Source organism: Gopherus evgoodei, chromosome 2 (assembly GCF_007399415.2).
Source record: "Gopherus evgoodei ecotype Sinaloan lineage chromosome 2, rGopEvg1_v1.p, whole genome shotgun sequence".
Classification (NCBI taxonomy): domain Eukaryota; kingdom Metazoa; phylum Chordata; order Testudines; family Testudinidae; genus Gopherus; species Gopherus evgoodei.
In genome coordinates, this window is record NC_044323.1 from 267,018,983 (window position 1) to 267,027,279 (window position 8,297).

Consider the following 8,297-nt stretch of genomic DNA (forward strand, 5'->3'; position numbering starts at 1 on the left):
TTATAGAAGTGGATGGGTGAGATTCTGTGGCCTGTGTTGTGCAGGAGGTCAGACTAGATGATCATAAGGTCCCTTCTGACCTTAAAGTATATGAGTCTATGAACTGTCCCTGCCTTGAAAGAGGGAGATTTAAGGAATGAGCCTTCATTTCTGGTCTTTGCTAAAAGTGAAGAGTTAAATTGAGGCTGTTTTTAGGCTGTGCTGATTGACCAGCTATCGCTCCTCCACTGAGGAGGGAGTTAAAGGCACCTTGTGTCACCACATTGTCCCGTCCATGAGGTCATTCTTCCAGCGGTGGATCTGTGCCTTAGGTTATAACAGTAAAAGCCAGCAGACCACAGGGCCCAGTACTTGACATAAGGTTAATGCTGCTCATAACTCAGATTAGATTAGATCAGTTTCAGTTTGGGTGAGAAACTACAAATTTCCCAAATAGCCTAAAGAAATCAGTTTTCAACCTCCACATTTAACAGGTTTTTTTTTTTTGGTTTTTTTTTTTTCCCCCTGAACAGCTCAATATTCTGGTAGTGTATTTGAGAACTTAAACTAATGACATAGTGAAATAAATGTTGTACAGAATTTCACATGTTCAAGATCAAATCCAGTTTGGTTTTTTTTGTATTTCTGAAGGAAATATAAATGTATTCCACCTCACCCAAAATCATGAAACACTGAGTTCATTTTTTTTGTTAATCTTTCATTCAAACCAGGATCACGTTCTTGTAAATGAGATGGGTCTAATCCTTTAGTCAACTATCTGTCCCATTCCTCAGCTGGAGTAGTAATATTGACACAATGATTTACATCCACTGAGGATCTGTCTCGTTAGTTATTTGTTTTTTACCTCTTCTTGGCTTCTGTCAGTGTGATCAGAACTAAATGTGTAGACCTGTTATTTGCATTAAGCATTATTGTAGACAAATCAAAATGTCAGTGCTGTTTTCTGCTTTTGAATTGTGCAGGGAGGAGGAAATACCTGAATATAACTTCTTTTGCCAGTTAAGTTTTCTTTCTGTGGTCATTCCATTTTGCCTCTGACAGTTTGTTTCCTCTTCCTAAATTAAAGGATGAGCCAGCAGAAAATTCCATCCCACAGCTACAAGTCCCTGGAAAGTCCTGTGATTTGTAGATGTGGATTTGTATGGCATGGGCGAGATACCCCCGGTTCTTATACCTCTTTGTCTGTACAACTAGGAATAAAGGAAAGATCGCATCAGTGTTAGTGAAGGTTTGGCTATTGGCAAGTACATTTGAGAACATGTAAATAACTTAAGTATGATATGCATGGGCAAGTGCACTGGTGACTTATGACTCTTTGTGCCAGAATGACTGCTGGTGGAAGGCCTGGGGTGCGGGTAGGGATGGTACAAAGCTGCTGAAAGCCTCTACTCATGAGAGTGGGACTGATGGGGGCTCAGTGTGACTAGCCCCGTTGGCCCAGTTTGGGTTGGTAGCCCCCATCACACAGTCATCAGGATTGCTTGCTAATTCAGGGAGTTGCAGTAAGGTGGGTTACAGTCCCCTGGCAGTCCATATCCCATGAGCCTCTGGGCTAGGACTGACAACCGCAACTGGAATTCTGTCCCTTTGGATGAGGCAAAACAACAATCAGTCTGTAGCCCCTGGGTGGGGCAGCACAAACAGTTTCCAGCTCCTAAGCCTCCTGGTTGAAGCTGAGAGCAGACTGCAGCCATGCCTGGTGACCTGTGGGGTGTGGTCAGGGAACCTGGTTCCACGGTCTTCACCAGTTTCTGATTGAGGGCCCTATGAAGCTGGGGAAGGCCCCATTAAGGGTTCAGGCATCGGCTTCCACTACCTTCCCTGGGTCACTCCCTCCCACAAGTTATGCACTGGGTATCCCCTCAGCTGGCAGCAGTTTGTCTTCCCCATCAGTCTCCACAGTCAGCAAGTTGTCCACAGCATATTCCGGGTCCCTGGGCTCTACCGCCTGGAGCGTTCCAGGCACATCTACAGGAACCTGCAGTATACGTCCTTTCTCTGCCACAGCCAGCCCCGACTGAGCAGGGCTGCCTCCTTTTATCTGGCTCTTCTACCTGGAGTGTGTGCAGCAGGGACAAGGGGGCATGGTTCCCTGAGCCTACATTGCTTGATCCATTCCCCTTGGCTCAGTGCGGGGTTGGTATACCCCACCACAGGGACCAAAAGCTAGGTGGTGCCAACATTTCCCCAGCTCAGATGTGGGTTGTGAGTATAAATTAATTGATTTTGTAAGTAAATTCTGCTACTATGATAATGGGAGCAAGATACGCAACTAAAACCAACAGATACTTTCTCATCTCTGTAAAGTATTTTGAGACCTACTAATGTAAAGAAATATAAATGCTACATGCTGTCATCATTTATTATCACTACCTAAGGCTGTGTCATTGCAACTGTAGTCCTTGGTTTTCATTGGTATATGTGAGAGCAGAGAGGATAAGAGAATCCATTGTTTCAGTGGCTCTTAAGCCGCTCTTGCCACAATGAATGTCTTGAGATTTCAACAGCTTAGCCCCATTTTGCTGATGCCAGACTTGTCACAGAGAAATTAAATGACTTGTCACCCAGAATCAGTGGCATAGCTGAAATTAGAAACCAAGTATTCTAATATTTTTGTATCTTATTCACTGCAGTGGGGCACACTGTAGACAGGGCACTGCTCTCACAGGGAGGTATAAGTGCAGTCTTGCTGGGTCTATCCCTATAGTCTCAAGTCTCTGATTTGGTACATCAGTCAAATCTCTGCATCACATTAATTGCAGGTTTTGAACCCCTGTGTCTCTGTATATGATTTTCCTCTACAACTTATGGCATTGTCACACACATTCAGCATTTATGCTAGGTGACACATAAAATGTATAAAAATAATTTAGTGTTCTATAACAGCACTCATATTGGTCCTTATTTGACCAAGGCAGCAACTGAAGAGCACAGTGGGGAAGGCTGTATTTGACCTCCTACCACATAAGACATATGAGATCTCCTGTTACATTTATAACATATTTTTTCAAAATAATTTATTTTCATTGTGCGTAATGGGATATGAAATACTCCATGATGGTACAGAATTTATCTTTTCTTGAGTAAGGTAAAACCTGACAATCACATGTTCTTGGGAACTGTGAATTCTTCATGAAAATTTCTTGTCAGGACCAGAAACCATTTTGCGTAGGCAGGACTACAGTGTAGCCATTTGGTGTGTCAAGCAGTCTCATGGAGAGACAGGGTATTGGAGAGACAGGGTATTGGTGAGTGGTATGTTTTGTACTAGGCCCAATACTATTCAACATTTCATCAATAATCCAGAAGTAATTATAAAATCGCTGTTGCTTAAAATGTGCAGATGACACAAATGTTGGCAGAGTAGAAATAGTGAAGAAGTTAGGGCAATTATACAGAATGGCCTGTTTTACTTTGTAACCTGAGCCCATTCAAACAAAATACTTTTTAATACAGCAAAATGCACAGTCATACATCTAGAAACAAAGAGTGCAGGTCATACCTGCATACAGAATGGAAGGCAGTGTACTGGGAAACAGTAGGTCTGAAAAGATTTAGGGATAGCGGTAGGCAAGCAACTGAACATGAGCTCCCAATGTAAGCTGGAGGCAAAAAGTGCTAATGTGAACCTTGGATGCATGAACAGGAGAGCAGTGAGGAGGAGGAGTGAGGTGATTATGCTTGTCAGACAGCCTATGTGCATATTTTAATAAAAAGTCTTTTAAAGGTATTAATTATTAATAGTGTATTTTTTAAAGTGAAATGCACATGATGTTTTCTCCCAGGCATCAGAATGGGAGTGAGGGCTGAGGAGGGTGCAGTTATGGCCTAAGGGAAAACCACATTTACATGGCATAGCCATTCTCTTTCTTCCAGTTCCACATGACACGTTTGGTCTTTTCTGCTAATAATAAAGGTGATAAAGGAGGAGATGGAAAGCAAGGTTGAATGGTGTCAATCTACAGCTGCAACCATGGTGTCTCTTCCTAACCCTCACTGACATCCAAACCTTAGGCTATGCACAGGTCATGTCTTGATTTCATTACTACAGTATCCTTCTCTTTCTGACTTCTGCATTCCTCATATTGTGCCCCTCTATACAATATGTAATCCAGAATCATCTGCCTCGCCTCACCTTCCATTACTGTTAACACCTACCTTCCTGTAAGGGTGGGGGCTATCATTTTTGTATCATTTTACTTTACTCAGTAGTAACACAAAGGACCTACTGGCCTGTATTCTGTAAGACATTAGCTAAAGCCATTAGCATAAGACTTTGAGGCTATGAATTTTGGCCCAACAGTAACACTGAATTTTGGGGAACTGAGAATAGTATGTTTAAGTAGGGGTTTATACTGAACAATAATAGGTAACTGCAAGACCATTGAATTGATACTAGATTTGGATATTTTAGAATAAAATGATGTCAGATGCTTAACCACAAACTTGCCTTGGCAACCAATTGATGTATATTTACTAATATGTGCCATTAAAAGTGGGTAAACTTTTGTTTTTCCCTCAGTGTGAGTGTCTCCATTGTGCAGAGCAGGGTACCCAACCATACACTGAACTTGATAATCTTGATTCTGTGCCTGATTCTGGGACCCCCGAGCTCTTTAAATTAGTAATTAATTGGAAATCAATAATAATCAATAACTACTAAAGAATTGGAAAACACTTTTTCACACTTTGGCTGTATTCCTTTTTTTTCCAGTAAGGAAAAAAGGGGATGGAGAATAGAATATTTTCCCCCATTGAAATGAAACAGTATTATTCAAACATTTCTCTTCCAATTTTTTGTTAATAACATTTTATTGAACAAGAAAAATTTAACAAAAACATCAAATGAAGCAAAACAGTGTTTCTTTCAAAACTTTGTTTTTTTAATATATTTCCATTTTTGACCCATTGTAGTTTTAAGATATAAAATTAATTGATTAAAAAGATCACAAAACAAAGATATGAACAAAGACCATCTAAGAGGTAACATATGTAAGAGTAAGCACATCTCAATGAATTGTTGTTATAACTTTTTTCTCTACCCCACCCTCCGCTGTCTTTTGGTTTTAGTTGTTACTTGATGTGTTTGCACATGCACTTTAGACTCAGAATTTCATGGAGCCAGAATCTGTCACTTTTATTAATCCACAAAGTACCATGCACACCTATGGCCCTATATATATAACTATAACAAATGGTAGTGCACTTTACCCAATCCAACGTATGTAGTATTTGTCAGCAGGTCAGTCCAGCTGGGGTTGGATATGTGAGCACAGACCCATGAAATTTCACAACAGATTTTGCAATAAATGTAACAAGTCAGATCCTCAGCAGGGGAAAATCAGTGTAGCTCAATTGAAGTCAACAGAATAACATCAATTTACACCAGCTGTGGATCTGGCTGAATATTTTAAAAGTCGCAACAGCCAGGGGACAAACCGGGCTGGAAACAAAAGGTCAGTGTAGCAGCAATTTCACTTTTCTGCTCTAATGTAACTATAACGACTACTTTATAAGGTTAGAAGTTACATCCAGCAGGCAAAGCTGTAAATTATGAGCTGTTTTGGCCTTGTGGCTCAGTTTTCTCCTGGCACTCTTCATGCCATGTGATCAATTGGTTAGTCTAATTTTGTGCTGAGATGCCATTTCGCTCCATACTTTAAGTAGAACTCCACAATATAGTTCAAAAAGTTTAGACAGATCCTTATTAAATGTTCCAGAACAAGTTGATACACTGCTGGCAAACAGGCTGGCTACATCCAGGTGGGGGAATAGAGGACTATGCCCTGAACTTTGTAATAACAACTTAGATTGTTACTAGTGAGAGACTTTTTAAAAATGTATTTTATTTTTCATTGTTTATTAGAGTTGACTAGAGAAACTCTGATGAAATTATATCCCATTGGAATATGCAGGGCCCATAAAAATTGAAATGCTTTGTAAAATTTGAATGACTTAGCTGGAATGTCATGATGGGGCAGGCAAGGGACTCAGAAAAACAGTCCTAACCATATTTACATTGCTGTTACTGTAATGGAACTTTCCCCTTCTTTTTTTAACATATCCATTTTAATGTTTAAAAAGAAAAAAAAATGCAAACATTTGAATTGCTGTTTGCTCTTTTTGGAAGGTTGGGTTGGTGTCAAAATTTGACCTTATACTTTTTAGCTAACATCAGTACTCTTAAGAAAAAAAATTGTGCTTTATTAGAGAGTAGAAAAGATGGCATTTTTTTCTTACAATTAAAATTCACTCACTGACCAAAGGATTTATTGATACTTAAATAGTTCCATTACCGACACACCCAATGAAGCAAATTGGAAACCCTACAGAAATGTGTAATCGTTAATTTTTACCATGAGTGATTCAACAGGTCTCCGGTGTACAACAACAATTATCTAATTAATATAATGAACACATTCTTTAGAACAAAGCAATAAAAAAAGAAGATTTAAGCAGAAGGACAGAGTAACCCAGACCGGCTATCAGCATAATGATGTAAGAGACCTAAAGGCTGTGCTGAAGATGTCAGTGTAACTGTCTAATGAGGCTGCCAAAGAACCAGATGCTGCTGCAGGGAAAATATCTTTCTCGGCTGGCATTTGGGTCAGTGTTTGCCATCTGAAAAGGGAAATGACTGAGAATTATAATGTGGTTGGGTAAATGGCACTCCTCCACCACTCTAGAGTCATCTTTATTGAACTTCTTTGAAAAGTTGCTTGAAATACTTGTGACAAAAGAATTTTGTGTAAATTGTCATGTGACACATATTTAGTGCTACTTTAGATAAATAATAACATGAAACACAGTCAAACTCTATTTTATTGCTACAAAGAACTGAATATTCCCTTTATACTTTGTATCTTATTGCATAAATTTTGAGAGTGAATTAGGATATTAGTAATTTTCTCCCTAGTGAAACTGAATATATGAGGAGGTTTAAGGGGGCATGGATGGTGCCAGGATTTAGAGGATACTCTGCCCTCATAGACCAAAGCTTGGGACACATCAAATAGACTTGTGTGAAAAACAATGGCAAAATTGTTTTGTTTTGTTTTGTTTTAATATGTCCAGAGTGTCACAAACACATCTCAGATTTTATGTGAAATCTAAAAGGCAATGATATTCCCATTGGCCTCTGACCAGAAACATCCTAAAACCCTAATAACCACCTTCCTAACTCAATATGTGTGGGTGAGCATACATGTAGAGATGACTTTTCTCTTTTGCAATCCCCTGGTTCTGTGGGTGTTGTCTACTTCAGTTATGTTTTAACAATTATGGTAGCCCATGGCCCCAGTGGGACACGTCATAAATCGGGGATTGGGAGACATCTGTGTGGGAAAAACAGGGGAAGTGTAGAAGCTGCTATGGTACTTCTGCAACACTCAAAGATCTCCCTATGTTTGGGTGAGCTGTCTGTGGCTTGATAATCTGGCTTTGAGAGTGTTTTTTACTAGTGGAATGGCTGTCCTAATATAGGTGAGAAACTTGTCCACTGAACAGCAAATAGAAATCCTCAAATTGAAATTCTTCTGTGATAATCTTCACTGGATAGTTTCCTCTTGTGTTTTGTACAACCTGCATTCAGCCTGATTTCACTATCTGAGAGACAGGGTCAGACCTAGACCAAATGGCACCCCAGGTGATGAACATCTAAAGTTCCACCGCTTCATTTGTTAAACTTTTGAATACATTACTTTTTATTGCATTTGTAGCCCATTTCATGACTTTGATCCTTTTTTGAATGCCTGTTATATAAGATGATAAGATGATAAATGTGCACGCTAGGATCTGTAAATCTGTATCTATCCATATATAAGCATATAACAATGGTTTCTTCTAAGCCTATAGAAACTTTTTTTAAGTTTAAGAATAACTTAAGTGTAGTAACATCAAGAAATTGAACTGTGCACCAACATTGGGTGGACCAGTATTAAACAGCATTACAGCTGGTGACAGCCTTAGAATGTTAAATCTTGTCCAATAGTCCAAAAGGTGGCTTTCCTCACCTTTGCTTTACGAACTGAAGTACAGCATAAGAGAGATCCAAAGACTGGCCAATGGCATTTTCAGGCAATAAAATAGCAAATGATGTCAGTCTTGTGTTGGCCATTGTTGATTGAAGATATGTTTTAATGAGTCTGAACTTCGAAAAGCTGTGTTCACCACTCCCGACTATGACTGGCAGAGTAAGCAAAATCCCCAAAACTATTCTCACATTAGGAAAAGTGTCCTTCAGCTCTGAATCATAACTGAATGGGAGAATTTGAAGTGGAGAGTGCTTCCCGTGTTCA

General features: G+C 39.5%; 1 long non-coding RNA gene across 1 annotated transcript; it reads left to right on the top strand.

Moving 5' to 3' along the window:
- Window positions 1–13: 13 nt before the first annotated feature.
- Window positions 14–7,902, top strand: LOC115645230. Its single transcript, XR_003998685.1, has 3 exons — window positions 14–105; window positions 3,665–3,666; window positions 7,891–7,902. It is a non-coding gene; the product is annotated as an uncharacterized LOC115645230 (long non-coding RNA).
- Window positions 7,903–8,297: the final 395 nt, after the last annotated feature.